We start from the raw sequence: 18,763 nt of genomic DNA on the forward strand, positions 1-18,763 counted from the left end.
TCTCCTACTCTTCTAATCCGGTAAAATCATCATATTGGGCGTTTGTGCACTACACGGAATTTTACCGTCCGGCACTTAGCGTGATAAAACGGATGATTGTCTAGTGCTTTTGTCCATCTTTCTTCGGATCGGTTTTCTTGATCGGCGCGTGATCACGTTGCGCGTAAATTCGATCACGTTAAAATGTCGTAGTCGCTTTTATTTTTAAAAACCGGACTGCCGGATGGTAAAATTCCGTGTAGTGCACAAGAGCACATTGTCTAGTAAATTACCGGCGCTTAAGGGGATACAATGCTAACACAGAATTCTATCACCGACCGACCACCGGAAAGGTTACACGTTTCTTCACGCCCAGTTTCTCAGCCCAAAAAAATCACCGATATTTATTTTACACTTAGAACCTCCAGTGCAGTGACCAAACGCACTAACCACTGAACTATAGAGGCAAAATAATATGACTAGTAATAAAAAATATAAAAAATAAAAATAAATATATAATAACTTATTCATTTTAAAAGGTTTACGCATGATCCGGGCGTTGAAATATTTTTATTCAATTTTTAAGAAATTTATCACATTAAGAATTTTTCTTTCAACCATTTTTTTCGTTAAAAAGAGTCATTTGTTTTTATTATTATAATTTCCTTGGGTATATTAACCGATGACAAAAAAATAATTTCGGCCTTTTAAGGTTCAACCGCGAGAATAGGAAACCTTTTAAAGTCCATCGAAGAGAAAAAAATTCTACCTTTCCATAACTCATTACTTTTCAAAACCTACCAAACTTATTTCGGAGAAAAACTAATTTTTACATTACAAAAACGGTGTTTTAACCAAAAAATGCAATAACGTTAAAAGGGGATAACGCTAACATAGAATCCACCGCGGACTACCGGAGAGGTCACACGTGTTTTCCACGCCCGATTTTTTAAATGAATGTGTATTGGATATTTTTGTTTTTTAAAATATATATAGAAAAAGTATTTTTATAAACATTTTTAACTCCTTTCCTTTCAATGAGTCTTTTATTTTCAAAACCATATAATTATTTCGAATAACTTATTTCTTCAATGCAAAAACTGTGTTTTAAGAAAAAATCAATTTCGAAAAACGTTACCTGAATTTAGAGATAATTAAGTTGCGACTTAATGAATACTGGGCCTTTAATGTTACCCTAGATAACTAAACATTCGTCCACGCGACGACGCCTACGTTTACGGAATAGTTATTTATTGTTAAATGTCTCTTACATTCATTCCTAATAACCAAACTGAAGTGGCATGTAACCAGTTACTATTTTTAATAAATATTTTTGATAATTTTCACTTTTTAATTGCGTAGTCCGCCTGGCGAATGTTTAGTTACTATGTATCTACAAATGTAGTTTAGTTATCAAGGGTTAAAGAAGATCAACTTGCGGGCTATTTATTATCCCGCCTTAACACTTGTTTTTGATATCATTAAAATAAATTAACGTTTGAATTCTTCTTCGCTCCTGTATCAAATTTTGATAACCTTCGCGCTAATTACCGTGTGACATTATTATAGGCTCGGAAGGACAATCGAAAATTTCTTTCGACCCAAGGGTATTCCATTATCGCACTTAAATAGGACAACCGAGTCACAATCAAATTATTTGGCAGTTTTGCACGGTGATGACGCCAAACGTACATTACTTCGTGTGTATCTACATCAGTGGTTCGTAACCGGTGCTCCGCGAACTTGTTGCAAGTGCTCCGAGAAATAATTAAAACCAAAATATAATGTTGACTCATTTACTGTGCGATTTGAGTTGCAAATATCAAGAATTATGAACAACTATCAACAATTAATTACTCTATTTTGAATATGCCTCATTTGTCTGCCTCCGTAGTGTAATGGTCAGCACGCTCGGCTACCGTTCTGTAGGTCCCGGGTTCGATTCCCAGAGGGGTTCAAATAAATATAAGTGATTTTCCACTATAATATTTATTCAATATTACCCTGGACTGGTACCTGAAGCGGAGGGCTGATCACCTTTCCTTCATGTGTAAAAACGATCAAGATAACACTGCGTTATATGACGCAGTGCCCTATGCACCATTTGGGTGCGGATAAAGGTTTTATTATTATTATTATTATTATTTATTTTGAATATTCAACCCTAGATTTAAGAACTCCACCAATAAGACACAATGTGGCTTGGTGGGTCTCTGCGAAAAAATTGCTCTAAATATGTAAAATGGTTTGTGTTTTATTTAAATGTTAAAAAAAAGATAACTAAACTATATTTGTAGAAACAATGCCATTTGTGGATCGCAAAATATTTACATAATATGTCATATATAGTGGCTGAGCGCAATAGTGATATATTGTTAAATATCACTTACATTCATTCCTAATAAACCAAACTCAAGTGCCATGTAACCAGTTCCTGTTTTTAATAAATACTTTTGAGATTTTTTTTTAATTTTAAAAGAGAAATATTTGTGTTATTATTATTTACACAAATATTATAAATTCATACTATTTCTGTGAGCCTAAGCGGCTCATTATTAGAAATAGGTATCAAATTGTGGTAGAGTGGATTCGAACCGAGTAACTCTGACTTAAGAGTCCGCGACACTAACCACGGGACCACAACCTGACAAATTAGGTTTCACGTTTTTAATTGCGTAGTCCGCCAAACGAATGTTTAGTTACTAAGGGTTAAAGCACTCACTTTTTGATTCATTTTAATACATATTATTTAGATAAATAAAATAACTTTGTTTTTCCGCTTGTCCGCCTCCGTAGTGTAATGGTCAGCATGCTCGGCTACCGTTCTGGAGGTCCCGGGTTCGATTCCCAAGGGGGGTAAAATAAATATAAGTGATTTTTTCACTGTAATATTTATTCAATATCACCATGGACTGGTACCTGAAGCGGAGGGCTGATCACTTTTCCTTCATGTGTAAACGATCAAGATAACACTGCGTTTATGTGACACAGTGCCCTATGCACCGTTGGGGTGCGGATAAGGGTTTTATTATTATTTTATTTTCCAAATACTACATTAAGTACTCTATCAACAGATCGTACTCTAAAAATATAATTCTTAGAAATAACTCAGGAAGAATTTTGGATATTTGTTCAAGACTCATCTCTCTCCACAAGGGCACTGAAAATTTTCATGTTTTCAATCTCATATTTCTGTGAGCTAGGTTTTCTCGACATTAACCAATATTAAAACGAAATAACGCGAAAGGCTTAGCAATTTTGATGAAGAAATGAGAGTTGCCATATCAAATATTATACCTAATATCGCTGAAATTTACTAAAACCCAAAAGCTCAAACATTAAATAATTTTCGTCGCAAAAAGTTTTATTATGGTATTTATGTACTTTTTAATAAATGTTACTTTTAATTTATCTGTAATATAATAATCAGTTTTATTTTTAATAAATGTTATCTTTGCATGTTTTTTTAATCTTTAGTTTTGGTGTACCACGAATTTTCTGTATGGTGAAAAGTGCTTTCTGACTTTAAAAAGGTTCAGAACCACTGATCTACATGCACCACACTTGCCGGTAGAATAGTATGATATACTCTGTTCACGAATGTCGGGCATGCAAATCAATTACCGTATTATGTTTGTGGAGTCATTTCAACTACTTTTGTGATTCCTATCCATGTATTATCCGTTACGGTCAGTTTAATAAATGTGGTGATTATCAATACTTGATAAATGTGAAAAATTACAACATTTTGCGAGTGTCCAAATACTTGTTCACAAAATGATCTCCAATTACAGGAGTTATTTTCATATTATTCTTTGACATCTGATCATAGATAAAGAAGAATATGGAAACCTGGGCATTTACGGGGCTGACGACCGTCATAGGCTGGTTTAAGTGATCACTTTACACACGTGTAACATTCACCAATTCTACACATTATTGACAACCACACTACTCAAATTCTTAGAAGTTCTATATATAAAACCAATTTCGAAACATAATTCCAGCTTATGACGGTCGTCAGCCCCGTAAATGCCCAGACTTCTATATTCTTCTTCATCTTTGATGAGATATCAAAAAATAATGTGAAAAATTAAACTAAAAATGTTTGATACTACATTTTGGAGGTGTTCCACAATTCCTTGTTCACAAACATGGTTTTCTCCACTTATTTTTACATTTTGGCATTTAAACATAGATGAAGAAAATATGGAGGTCTATGACCTATCGTAAACTGGTTAAGTGATCACTTTACACACGTTCAAGATTCACCATTCTACCCATGATAGACAACAACACTGCTCAAATTTTTAGAACTCCTTCATATATCATTGATCTCGTGACACTGTACCTGTGAGTTCACGAAAGCCATCTATGGATAGATTGAGAGAGCTTTATTTAGCAGAGACTCTTATTCGGAAGTGTGCCTGATCCTAATCGGGTTATTTTACATAAAATAAAACATCCTGGTTGCACACTATAAACACATTTTGCAGTTATGCAAATACGTTCTAAGTTATAACCACCCATTTTGTTTACAGGCATCACTTCAAACTCAAACAGGTATTCGTATTAGCTTAAGAACGAACTTGCAATGTGGCAGAAAATGAGATATATATGAAAATAAGTTGTAAAAATGCCTTGCTATGTTTGCTAAAATATATTTAAACTATTAAAATTCTCTTAAATGCGTACTGACAATATATATATTTGATAATTTTTCCCTTTTCATTGAACTAGTAAGGCATGAATAAGTAAAGCTGATATGAAATGAATATAAATAGAGTAAAACCTCGTTTTTGTCCGCCTCTGTAGTGTAATGGTCAGCACGCTCGGCTACCATTCTGGAGGTCACGGGTTCGATTCCCAGGGGGGGTCAAATAAGTATAAGTGATTTTTTCACTGTAATATTTATTCAATATTACCCTGGACTGGTACCTGAAGCGGAGGGCGGATCACCTTTCCTTCCTATTTTTACATTTTGGCATTTAAACATAGATGAAGAAAATATGGAGGTCTATGACCTATCGTAAACTGGTTAAGTGATCACTTTACACACGTTCAAGATTCACCATTCTACCCATGATAGACAACAACACTGCTCAAATTTTTAGAACTCCTTCATATATCATTGATCTCGTGACACTGTACCTGTGAGTTCACGAAAGCCATCTATGGATAGATTGAGAGAGCTTTATTTAGCAGAGACTCTTATTCGGAAGTGTGCAAGATCCTAATTGGGTTATTTTACGTAAAATAAAACATGGATAAATAAGAATACGAATGTCTGGGTATTGACAGGGCTAATGACCCATCATAGGCCGGTTTAAGTGATCACTCTAGACACGAGTAACATTCACCATTCTACCCAAGATTGACAGCTATACTCCTCAATTTTCGGAACATTTTAAGACGCAGTAGATTTTAATTTTTTATGAAACTTTTAATTTGATTAGTAATTTTATTCACAACATTTTCGGTGTGTTCAAATCCTTGCTCACAAATTCACTTAGGTGTTATTTTCACATACTTACTTGCTACTTAAACCCTGTAAATATCCAGACATCCATATTCTTCTTCATCTATGTTAAAATGTCAAAGTTTTTTTTTCAAGGAATAAAATGCAAAGCCTCTACTTAAGAGACTATGGAGACATCTATTGGTGAGATGTAAAGAAGCTTTATTAAGCAGAAACTCTTATATTAGTATGTGAGGTCCGGTCGTCAGCCCCATAAATGCCCAGACTTCCATATTCTTCGTCATCTTTGATGAGATGTTAAAAAAAATATATATTTGAAAATAACTCCTGTAATTGGAGATAATCCAGATTTTGTGAACAAGTATTTGGACACACTCAAAATGTTTTAAATAAATTTTCTGGTTAAATTATAAGCTTAATAATAAAAATGAAAATGGTATTTTCTGGCGTTTCTCATGTGTGTGATTATAATCCAGGATTCGGACCTCACATACTAATATAAGAGTTTCTGCTTAATAAAGCTTCTTTACATCTCACCGATAGATGTCTCTAGTGAAGTTCTAGTGATTCAAGAACAAGGTTTCTAAATTGGTTCATATATATATAGAACTTCCAAGAATTTGAGTAGTGTGGTTGTCAATAATGGGTAGAATTGGTGAATGTTACACTTGTGTAAAGTGATCACTTAAACCAGCCTATGAAATCGAACCCGCGACGCCAGTTTCACAGTCGAACGCCTACCCAACTACGCCACGGCGCCAGTCATTTTAGCCTGTCAAATAATTTTGTAAAGTTATGAAGTGTAAAATCACATTGTTAGTGATTCAAATAACTGATTGATGGCGAATAAAAATGAGTTTATTTGTATATATTTTCATACCTAGCTATTCTGGTCTATAGAGACAACGCCGTTAAATACATCCTGGTTGCACACTATAAACACATTTTGCAGTTATGCAAATACGTTCTAAGTTATAACCACCCATTTTGTTTACAGGCATCACTTCAAACTCAAACAGGTATTCGTATTAGCTTAAGAACGAACTTGCAATGTGGCAGAAAATGAGATATATATGAAAATAAGTTGTAAAAATGCCTTGCTATGTTTGCTAAAATATATTTAAACTATTAAAATTCTCTTAAATGCGTACTGACAATATATATATTTGATAATTTTTCCCTTTTCATTGAACTAGTAAGGCATGAATAAGTAAAGCTGATATGAAATGAATATAAATAGAGTAAAACCTCGTTTTTGTCCGCCTCTGTAGTGTAATGGTCAGCACGCTCGGCTACCATTCTGGAGGTCACGGGTTCGATTCCCAGGGGGGGTCAAATAAGTATAAGTGATTTTTTCACTGTAATATTTATTCAATATTACCCTGGACTGGTACCTGAAGCGGAGGGCGGATCACCTTTCCTTCACGTGTAAACGATCAAGTTAACACTGTATTTATATGAAGCAGTGCCCTATGCACCATTGGGGTGCGGATAAGGGTTTTATTATTATTATTATTATTAAAACCTCGTTATAACGGACTAATCGGAGGTGTCCGTTAAAGCCGGACTTTTAACTTTAACGAATATATAAAAATTGATTTTTTTAAAACATTATTTTGAAAATAAAAACACTATTAAGATATTGAAAGCTGTCCCACCGCATTCCCAGATCTAATACATAAAACATCTAGGCTTCTTGACCGACCTTCTCTTGCCAAGCTATTTTTTTTTAAATAATAAAGATTCGAAATTTATAGAATATTTGAACTAAAATAAACAATACAAAATACAAACAAAATTCTATTAATTGTCTTCGGACACAAGTCGTGAAGTGACGTTACTGTTTGATATCGACGCGCTTTCTTTCGGTAATTCTATTTTGAAAAAGGAAACAATTTTTGTTTGCACTTTTGAAGTTTGCTAAAAGAAATCCTCGAATATGCTATTGCTCCGTTCATATGCAATCTTCTAGCAAGACTGCATTGTATCTCAAATTCTAATGCTAGGTGCTAGACGTATGAAGTGATTATCATGGCAGCTAAAAAATGTTTACATGCGGCGACACTTGAATTTAAGCAGGACACTTTTTTTTCATTTGACCGTATTTTTTGTTCGTTATATCTGAAGTTTTTTTCTCTAATATTTATTAATATTTTTTCACTCTAATATTTATTTAATATTTTTTCACTGTAATATTTATACAATATTACCCTAGAATGGTACGTGAAGCGGAGGGATGATCAACTTTCATTCGTGAGTTAACGATCAAGATAATACTGCGTTTACTGTCCGCCTCCGTAGTGTAGTGGTCAGCATGCTCGGCTACCGTTCTGGAGGTCCCGGGTTCGATTCCCAAGGGGGGTAAAATAAATATAAGTGATTTTTCACTTTAATATTTATTCAATATTGCCCCAGACTGGTACCTGAAGTGGAGGGCTGATGACCTTTCCTTCATGTGTAATCGATCGAGGTAACACTGCGTTTATATGAAGCAGTGCCCTATGCACCATTGGGGTGTGGTAAGGGATTTATTATTATTATATTATGCAGTGCCCTATGCACCATCGGGTGCGAAAAGCGTTTGAAAAAAAACTGAAGTTTGTTAAATACAGGTCGTTAAATATCGATTCTATACTGTAATAAAATAAAGATCATTCACAGAACTTCCTCATTCGATACAAAGTTACGTACTGCATTTTTTTTCAGAGATAGAAAAATAAATGATCATGAACTGATTTTTACTGTAAAGGTTACATATAATACGTAACAAACAATCGTTATAACTGATTTACCATGCCGAGGCTACTTGTTTTTCCTACACGACCTTTCTGACTATCATCTCTACTCCACAAAATGTAATCAACGCTTATGTCTATAGTAAGAAATATAATAACGAACCATTGCAAAAAATACTTGAAGTCGTAATAGGATAAACATTACAGTAACTAGCTACTACTACTGCATTTTTGCGCGTCAAACTTACGCGATACGGTTTAAAACATAGAGATGTGCAGTAAACTACCTTTTTTACACGGTTTTTTATACGCGATTTTGAAATAACACGGTGCTAAAAAAGACAAAAGAAATGGAAAATTTATTTAACAACTCTAAACACTAATTTGATATTTCTTAATTTTTTTCCTTCATTAATTGATTCGGAGGCCATTTTGTGGTAAAATCTATCCATTTTGAATTTAAGTTTTACTTTTGACACGTGTTTCGATGCATTTTTTTGTTTTTTAAAGGAATAACCTGTAACCCCTCTATTTTAAACAATCCTAAAATTATTTATAAATAAGGGAACCTATCCACAATTTTTTCAATTATTTTTTCATTATTTTTTACACGGTATCGCGTGAAACGTATCAACCGTGTAAATGAGTACTTCAGTGTTTCTTCTTTCGACTACGAATATTCGACAGTGTTGTCAATTATATTTTCCCAGCTTGCTATAATTTTAATTTTTTAGCAGATTACTTAGAGAATCGCACCATTAAATGGCCAGTTATCGATTCTATTAATAAGCGTATTAAAAGAATAAGAGAATGGATGTCTGATAACAGACTGACATTGGACCTGTCCAAAACAGAACTAATCTGGATAGCCACACCCAAACGACAGAATTTAATTGATAACACGACACTGCCCAATACGAATGATACACTTCACATGTTGTCAATTTTCTGGGCGTGTTCTTAGATTCTGATCGAGAGATATTTGAGATTCAAATCAGCAAAACAACAAGTGCATGTTTTATCAGATAAGGCATATAAAAAGCGTTCGTAAGAATTTTACAGCTTAGACTGCCCGTCAACTGATAAATGCATTTCGCCCACTCCTTTCAAGAACGTCATAAATAAAAAAAACTTGATTTTTCAGGAGAACGTTTTTAAAGTTTAAAAATATAACACAATGTATTAAAAATAAATATAAAGCCACTTATTGAACTTTTTAGTGTGCAACAGATCTTTTTAGGTAAAACCTGAAGGTTTTTTCTCCATTTGAAAAATATTTAATATATTTAAAAAAAATAATTAAACAATACATTTTCTTCAAAATGCAAAAACAACACTTTTTGCCCTGTAGCGGGTAAATATTAAGTTAAAAATATGCCGCTTTTGCTGGGATATAGTACATTTTCTGGGCATTCCGAAAACATGCGCAACTGAAAAATGACGATTTTTAATATATGACGTTGTTGAAAGGAGTGAGCGATTTGTATGTTCAAGAGTCGATTATTTTAAGAGTACTCATATAATACGGGTCTACCAAAGAATAAAATGACTGCAATCATTATTAAACTCTTCAGCGAGAATAATATTTAAATTTTCTTAATTTAGTCATTTCACTCCACTACTTCACTAATTGCTTACGCTTTCTTGAAAGGGTAGAGTGTAAACTTTGTCTCCTTTTCTATAAATCAATGCATAATACGGCTCCATAGTTTATAAAAACTGTGCATTCCAGACGAATTATCTAATATACATACGTCCCCCGAGTTTCGTCTTTGATCGGCTATAACAAATGCCATGTGCAAAGGGATATTTAATTTTAATTTTGGGGACCGTCTCCTTTCTGTTGAGAGTCCGATAGCATGGAATGCTCTTCCGACAAAAGTCAGAAACTGTGAAACAAAAAGAAAAATGTATTGTATAATTAAAATGCAACTTTGTTTTAAAATAACTATTTATATAGTGATTAAAGTTACATTTAAATTATAAAATGGAAAATCACAAAATGAGTGCTTCAAATATAAATTACAATAAAGTATTGGTTTGTCAAAAATATTTCATCAATTGATATAACTGTATAAAAATATGTATCTATTTTTAAAGTGAATTTTCTTGGTTTTTCGTAAATTCTAAATTCTTAAAGACACCTAAAAAATATTGATACGAAAAGTCAGTAACTCATAAAAATGTAAATAATAATAAACCCATATCAATAGCAATATGATAATGACTAAAGCCTCTTCCCTATATTATTTCCACTGATAATGTCCCTATATTATTTCCACCTTGATCCTTCAACATCCTAAGGGTTTCCGGGTTCGAGCCCACTCTACCGCAACTTGATTCCTATTTTAAATATCAGGCAGGTTAGACCTGCGAAAAAAATATGAAATCGAAATATTTATTTAAATTATAAGAAAACAAATGTTGTATCATTGACAAAAAAAAACAAAGAAATCAATATGCTTTTCGTAAATTGCGCCATATATTTTATTATATTATTACACGAAAAAAAATCATTTCTTTCATATACATATACAGATAATACATATAAGAAGTGTCCAGTTCAAGGTTAAATCAACGATGGGTCTGTTTACGCTCTTTTTTTATGTCAGGGAACCTATCAATTAAAAGATAAAATCGAAATTGATGCAAAATGCTGCCTTAAAAAACACTAACCTGTATTTGGAATAATTTAATCATTTATTTTCGAATGATCCTATGTCAGTTTTCAACAAATTATTAATTTAGAACAACATTTTTACATCTGCATATACACATGTGTATGTAGTTCCATTAATATGTGGGCTATTCAATTAATATCTAGACTGACGTTATAAAACAAAATATACTTTATTCAGAAGTTTTATATATATAAACCGATTTAAAAACATTGTTCTTGAATCACTAGAACTTCACTAGAGACATCTATTTGTGAGATGAAAAAAAGCTTTTTATTGAGCAGAAACTCTTTTATTAGTATATGATTATAATCCAGGATTCGGACCTCACACCTTATAATCACCTGTATGTGATTATAATCCAGGAATCGGACCTCACATACTAATAAAATAGTTTCTGCTCAATAAAAAGCTTATTGTCATCTCACCAATAGAAGTTTTATGTTTGGGTCCACTTCGAAGTATTCACCTCCCCGGTGCACACACTTACTCCAACGGTGTTTCCGATTTTGGAAACAGTCCTGAAACGCTTATTTTGAGATGTCCTTCAGCTTCTTCGTCGCGTTTGCCTTAATCTCGGGAATCATCTGAAATTTTCTTCCTTTCAAAGGTCTTGTGAGTTTGGGGAACAAGGAGAAGTCAGAAGGAGCGAGATTAGTTGTGTAGAGTGGATGGGGAAGAACAGTGATCGAATGTATGGCCAAAACTCACGAGTTCTGAAGCCTGAATGGGCTGAAGCTGATAAAAGAACAGCGCTCCACAGCCCATTCAGGTTTCAAAAGTCGTGAGTTTTTGGCCAAATATTGGATCGCTGTTCTTTCCCACTTTCCCTACTTAACGACGATTCCCGAGATTAAGGCAAATGCGACGAAAGAGCTAAAGGACATCACAATGGAAATCTTTCAGGTCTATTTCCAAAATTGGAAACGCTTTTGGGATAAATATTTGTCTCACAAACATGTACCTACATTCTAAATAAAGTACATTATATTTTATGACGACAGTCTACGTATTTATTGAACAGGCTAAGTATATAAAATCATTTTTCCTTCCACCGAGAACCTCAATTTCTTGTGATGTTTTGCGATAAATATTTACGAAAATGTGTATCAAAACTGTGACACACTGTACATAACTTTTTAATTTTATTGAATACTAAGATAAATAGGTTCAAGTGTTTTATTCGAATTATGTCAATACTGACTTAGGCCCATTCATAAATGGCTGATTCGATTATGTTCGGATGACTTGAAAACGTCATTCTTTTTGTTTGACCCGTTTTTAGTTCAGGGGGTCTGATTCGGAGGAAAGATAATGCGTTATCTAAAAAATATAGATAAGGTAAGTGTCTATAAAACTGACCTAGCCCCTATTGCTGACCTATTTCAAAGAAACAACAGAAAATAAGACACTGGTTCAATTATTACTAATTTTTAATATTACCAACACTGCAGCCATGCTTTTGTTATGTGATGACAATGTTTTACAGTCAATATTTTGATTTTTCATATTTGAAATATCAGTTAAAGTTTGGACATCTGGCAAGTAGCGCGCGCACACGGAAAATCCTTAACAGACAAGCCTAATCTTTCAAGTTTTATTTTAAAGGTGTATTATTTTTATATGATTGATATTTACTAATATTTTATATGTGTTAGTTAGTTTAGTGTATTGAATTTACAAAAAACAAAGTATTTGTGAAATAACCATATGATTGATACAATACATTTATAAAATAAAAGTTGTCAGTATTACATTCACCCGAAATTTCATTAGTTTCCTTTACTGACCTATAGGTCAGTAATGAGTAAGACGAGAGCATTTTTAAAGTTTACATAAATTTGTGAAAATTCTTAAATACGTAAATTTCTTGCGTGCTTTGGATAGCATACAGTTTTTGGATTATGGGGGCCTAATTCTGACCTATATATTTTTGCTTGGTTTTATAATTATAATAAATAGTTTCAGCGGTCAGTAATAGAAACGAATCTAGATCAGTATTATAAACACATACTATTTCAGAAAAGGAGTTTCGTTCTGAGCCATCTTTTTGTGATTTTTCTTATGTTAAAATACAATTTATTTTTTCTTTTTTAACATAATATCAACAAAAAAAACTTTGTTTATTATCAAACATAAACTGATTCCACTATACTCGCATGAGTGATCACCTTGCCTTCATGTAAGTAACCATCGAGATAACACTGCGTCAATACAACATCAGTGCAGATGCAGTGCACCATCGGGTGCGGATAAGGGTTAGTAGAATATAAATATAAATATATATATATATATATATATATATATATATATATATATATATATATATATATATATATATTATATATATATATATATATATATATATATTTATATATATATATATAAATATATATATATATATATATATATATATATATATATATATATATATATATATTATATATATATATATATATATATATATATGTATATATATATATATATATATATATATATATATATATACATATCAGGCACACTACCATCATGCTCTAATGTTGCACACCCAAATGAGGTTACTCCTTGTAAACCTCCAAATCCCACGATCTTAAATGTTCTAACAGCGTTTAACTGTCCCGTTCCGAAGGGGATATCAATTTCTTTACTAGCGCTGTATCTATCTCCACAGTTTAACCATCGGCGGTAGATTCCCAAATTTGCACGCGTGTGAATCGTGTTCTCGTTACGCAAGCGTTATTTGGCAAATACAGAGTGTTTTTTTTTCGTTTCTAATAAGAATTATTATTAATTTAAATTATCTACTGAAATTTCTTGGTGCAATTGCATTTTCATATTTATTTTATAAATATCTACCTTTTTACACTAATTAAATTGTCATAATTTTAATATTTACTTTACCCTAACAATGAGTGGAAAATAATTGACAGATGATATGATTGAGCAACTTCTGAGCTATACGGACACTGATGTATGTATATAAGTGATGATGAATTCCATTTAGGGTTAGAAAATAAAGATTATGCTTCCGACGCCGACTCAGATAACTATATAATCCAAGAACTTGATGAATCTGACTCTAACAGCGTCAAGCCCGTACATATGGTAGACAACAGTAGAAATGAAGAAAATTTGTTCACTTCCAAATCAGGCTACAGATGGACAGATATTCCCAAACCCAAGTCCAAACTGTTCATACAACGTAATGTCATTTTTGTATTGTTTCTCGCTTTTTCTGATTTTTTTACCATTCTTTGTTTTTTTTTCACCATAATATACGACAAATTAGAAACCCGCTAGTATGTACCGAGTAGTATGCTTCTCTCTCTCTCTTTCTCTCCTCACCCCCTCTCGCTTGCATTGTTTCCGGCCGAAGCGCCTAGTGTCCAGTGATGCTTAAACATTGGGCGGAATTGAATGTCATTTCCGCAGAGAACTTCTTCACAACTATGTTTTTTTGAAAATTATTGTTTATTGCAGAAAATTCAAATTTAAATGGAAAAAATAGAATAACAATAGCATGATAAACATTTTGACATTAGTCGAATTTGTGAAAAACCTGTATTTTTAGCATTTTACTTGGGGTATTGCCAGTACCCCCTTCGGAACCCGCGGATTGTTTTTTTTTTACTCTGGACAGGAAAGATTAAGCAGTCTCTGTGTGCCAGAAGATAAAGTGGCAGAAAAGAAGAAAAAAAACTGAAAATCACCAAGGGTCTTCAAAAAATCTTCCTCGTAAAAACTAAAATAAAATGAGTCCTGTATTGTAGTAAAGTAGGAAGGGGAATTTTTTAGGAATTGTAATAAATCCCAAAAAGGATGGTTCCGCTTTGATCAAGGTCGTGGTATGCCTGAACTGGAAGTGCCAGAAAAACAGGATACTATATAGTATACTTCAGAAGGAATCATAAAAACAATTCCAGAACCGGTGTGACTAAATGCTAGAGGAAATTATTCCATTCCAGAATTACTTATTTATAGTGAGCTTAAAAAAATACATTAACAATACATTTTGTTTAACCAATATGTTTTTTTTTTTAATAAATAATAAATTGTCACATAAGTACTTACTTTTACATTTATTTCCATTACAAATACTTATATCTTACTCCAGTTTACATATGGTAAAATATATTAAAATATGAATTTAGTTTTTTTTTCACTCATAGTCAGTAATAGGGGCAACAGCGGTCAGTATTATGAAATAATCCATTTCGAATAGGTCAGTATTGAATACAAAGCCTTTAACTGTTTATTGCGTGGATTTTAATATATGCACTTGACTTTTGACTATTATTTTTTTAACTTTGTAAGGATAAAACTATCCCATTAAAAATAAAAATAAATTTAAAAAATTATCAAGCCGTTTTAATATTAAATAAATATTTTAAAAATATGGACCGGCTTAAGACAAAAACTAGGTCAGTATTATAGACACTTACCTTACGTCTAAATTTACTTTAAGACATTTCAATACTTTTTGGATGTTTGTTTGTAATGAAGTTGTCATTTTGAATCCGGTAATGTTATAAATTAATATGTCCGAAAAAAAATACTCTATTGTAAGAATAACGTCATAAGAAAATACTTGATTTTACATAAAATGCAGGTCACTTGGTTAGGCGTTCTATTTTAGAAAAAATGACAGAATATAGTCTTGCCAATATTAACTTAAGGGACATTGAAACGTTTTATGTTCATACTTATTTATTAATAAACACTTTTACTTTATAATTTTACATTTTAAAAAAAAGATAAAAAAATACGAAAAATAAAAATAAAAAATAAAAAATAAATGAAAAAAACACACTAAAAAATCATTAAAATTCCATTATTTTTCATTTTAATGTTGGAATTTTAATACTTAGAAAATTGAAACAAAAGTAACATTATTTTTTAATTTATAAATACATATTTTTAAAACTTATTTTATAATACATAATTCATAAGAATATGGTTTTATTTATACATTTGGCGTTCTATTTGTAGAACTCCACTTTAATTTATATATTGTACTAAATGCTGAAATCAAACACTGATTTTAGCATTTAGTATATAAATTTAAATTGTATTTTACTCTCAAAAACACATAAAAATAAAATTTGTGACAATTGTTTCGCTTTCTAAATGCCACAATAAGGCGAAACAATCGTCACAAAATTTATTTTTATGTGTTTTTAATAATAAAATACAATTTCGTAGACTCTAAAAATCAGTGTTTATTTTTAACATTTACTATATAAAAGAATACGGTTAATGAAATATGTAATAAATTTTTAAGAAAATGCTACGTTGCGTTTCTTTTAACGCAAAACGCGTGATTTTAACCTCACTTTGAGGTATTTTTATTTATTGACTTGGCGTTTAATTTGTAGAACTCCATTTTAATTTATGTATTAATTTAAAATCAAACACAGATTTTTTGAGTCTACTAAGTTGTATTTTATTAACAAAAAACACATAAAAAATTATATTGTGACAATTGTTTCGCCTTGTTAGGGCATTTGTTTGATAATGCCCTAACAAGGCGAAACAATTGTCACAATATAATTTTTTATGTGTTTTTTGTTAATAAAATACAACTTAGTAGACTCAAAAAATCTGTGTTTGATTTAAAATTAATACATAAATCACTTTGAGGTTATAAATTTGAGTTGTAACGTTGTTCTCGCTAATGAGCAATTAGTTTATTTCTGATGTTGTCTACACTCCATAGAACGCGTTATCTTTCCATTGGAACAACCCCCCCTAAGAATAGCGTTGCTCTTAGCTTGGGTATAATGTAGATATATAAACTGTACATTCGTTCAGAATAAAAACATGTACGTAAGTAACTAGTAGTTACATTAATGTGTTGCAAAAAAACGCCACTGCTAATAACATCCGAATAAGCATGAATTTAAATAGAATATTATCGCTCTAGACATTTGGTATATTAGTATAACTATAAATAGATATAGTAGTAACATTTCGGTATATAGCCACCGGCTATATAATACGGCTACCGTTCTGGAGGTCCCGGGTTCGATTCCCAAGGGGGGTAAAATAAATAAAAGTGATTTTTTCACTGTAATATTTATTTAATATTACCCTAGACTGGTACCTGAAACGGAGGGCTGATCACTTTTCCTTCATGTGTAAAACGATCAAGATAACACTGCGTTTATATGACGCATTGCCCTATGCACCATTGGGGTGCGGATAAGGGTTTTATTATTATTTATTATTATTTGATGAAACGTTGTATTTTCTAAAAAAATCATATTTATGCAATACGCGTGTTCAAAAATTGCTAAATTTAAGGTACTATGACGGTTGAGTTGTTTTTTTATGTAGTTTTTATTTTGGATAGTTGAGTGGCTTACAGAATTGAGTTTTTTTTTTTTTAAATAATTTAAATTTAATTAAGTGGAATTCAGAGCCAGCGAGTGTCAATGGATTGAATTTGACCATCGATGATTGTAAAGAATTCTTAATCGCCTAATCAATTCATAAATCCCGTTTGATTTTTTAAATTTAAAACGCGAGCAATAACTGTATGGAATTGCATCATCTGACAATTTATTGTTACGACATTTATTTCATAGATATTATGCATAAGGAATTATTTATAATAGCTTTTAATATTAACGAGTGCCTATTTTATTAACGGGCCCCTTAGGCCTACTAAATTAAAATATTTGTGTATCTAATAATGTATGTCCGCCTCCGTAGTGTAATGGTCAGCACGCTCGGCTACCTTTCTGGAGGTCCCGGGTTCGATTCCCAAGGGAGGTAAAATAAATATAAGTGATTTTTTCACTGTAATATTTATTCAATATTACCATGGACTGGAACCTGAAGCGGAGGGCTGATCACCTTTCCTTCATGCGTAAGCGATCAAGATAACACTGCGTTAATATGACACAGTGCCCTATGCACCATTGGGGTGCGGATAAGGGTTTTATTATTATTAATAAAAGAAAAACAAAAATTCTACTTTAAAATTAAATATAATGGTAGGCAGTAAAAAAATATAGATAAGCAAAAAAAATATCTTAATAAAAAATATCTTATTTGTTAGATGCTAAGAGTGTACTCTCATATAAACAATTCATTACGCAACCGTCTGCGCGGGAAACCACACGTGGGGTTCACGCAGTTATTCAGAATATACATTGGAATTTGATTTAATGATAGAAATACTTGAAAGCGGCCGGGCCTGAAGTCGTAATAATCGTCGGGTATGTATGAGGAGATGAATGAATGTGGAAGAGGCGAAGAATGTTTGCAAGGACAGAGTGGTGTGGCGTTCGATTCTCTCTGCCTACCCCTGCGGGAAAACGGCGTGATGGTTAGTTAGTTAGTTATAAACATGCTTAAAATATTTTTTTAGAGACCCACCCACCAAGCCACTTTGTGTGTCTTGTCGGCGGAGTTCTTTTTACACATATTTTTTATTGTTTTCATCCATTTTAACCTAATATACACACAAAAAAGTGTGAAAAAATTAAGAATATAAACTATATATTATATAACATTAAACAGTGTAAGTCCCTCTCCAAGCACAAGAGCACAGTCTCTTTTATGGAGAGGCACAGCGAATCGAAATATAAAAGTTCTCCATATGTATAAATGATTCAAATGTATTATGTTATAAATAAAAATGTAAATATATTAAATGAATAAAAAAAAAATAAAATAAAAAAATTCAATTTTCAAAGCATCAACTCTTGATAATTTACCCATTCCTTCTTTATTTTGCATATCTCTTAAGTATTCGACGTACCTTTAGTAAAATATTAATATCGTCAATATTTTATCAAAAGTAAATGATTTAAACGAAACGGAAGCTAGTTTTCGTTTAGGGCAGCCATACTCAACCTGCGGCCCGCGGGCCGCATGCGGCCCGC

At 32.1% G+C, this 18,763-nt stretch overlaps 1 protein-coding gene across 2 annotated transcripts in view; it reads left to right on the forward strand.

The window, feature by feature from the left end:
* Positions 1-18,763, forward strand: part of LOC148308834 (synaptic vesicle glycoprotein 2B-like) — a 93,823-nt gene that overhangs the window by 33,221 nt on the left and 41,839 nt on the right. The window lies entirely within an intron of this gene.

This window comes from Brachycentrus maculatus, unplaced genomic scaffold (genome assembly GCF_059751285.1).
Source record: "Brachycentrus maculatus isolate JH-2025_06_01 unplaced genomic scaffold, ASM5975128v1 h1tg000147l, whole genome shotgun sequence".
In the NCBI taxonomy this organism is placed as follows: Eukaryota; Metazoa; Arthropoda; class Insecta; order Trichoptera; family Brachycentridae; genus Brachycentrus; species Brachycentrus maculatus.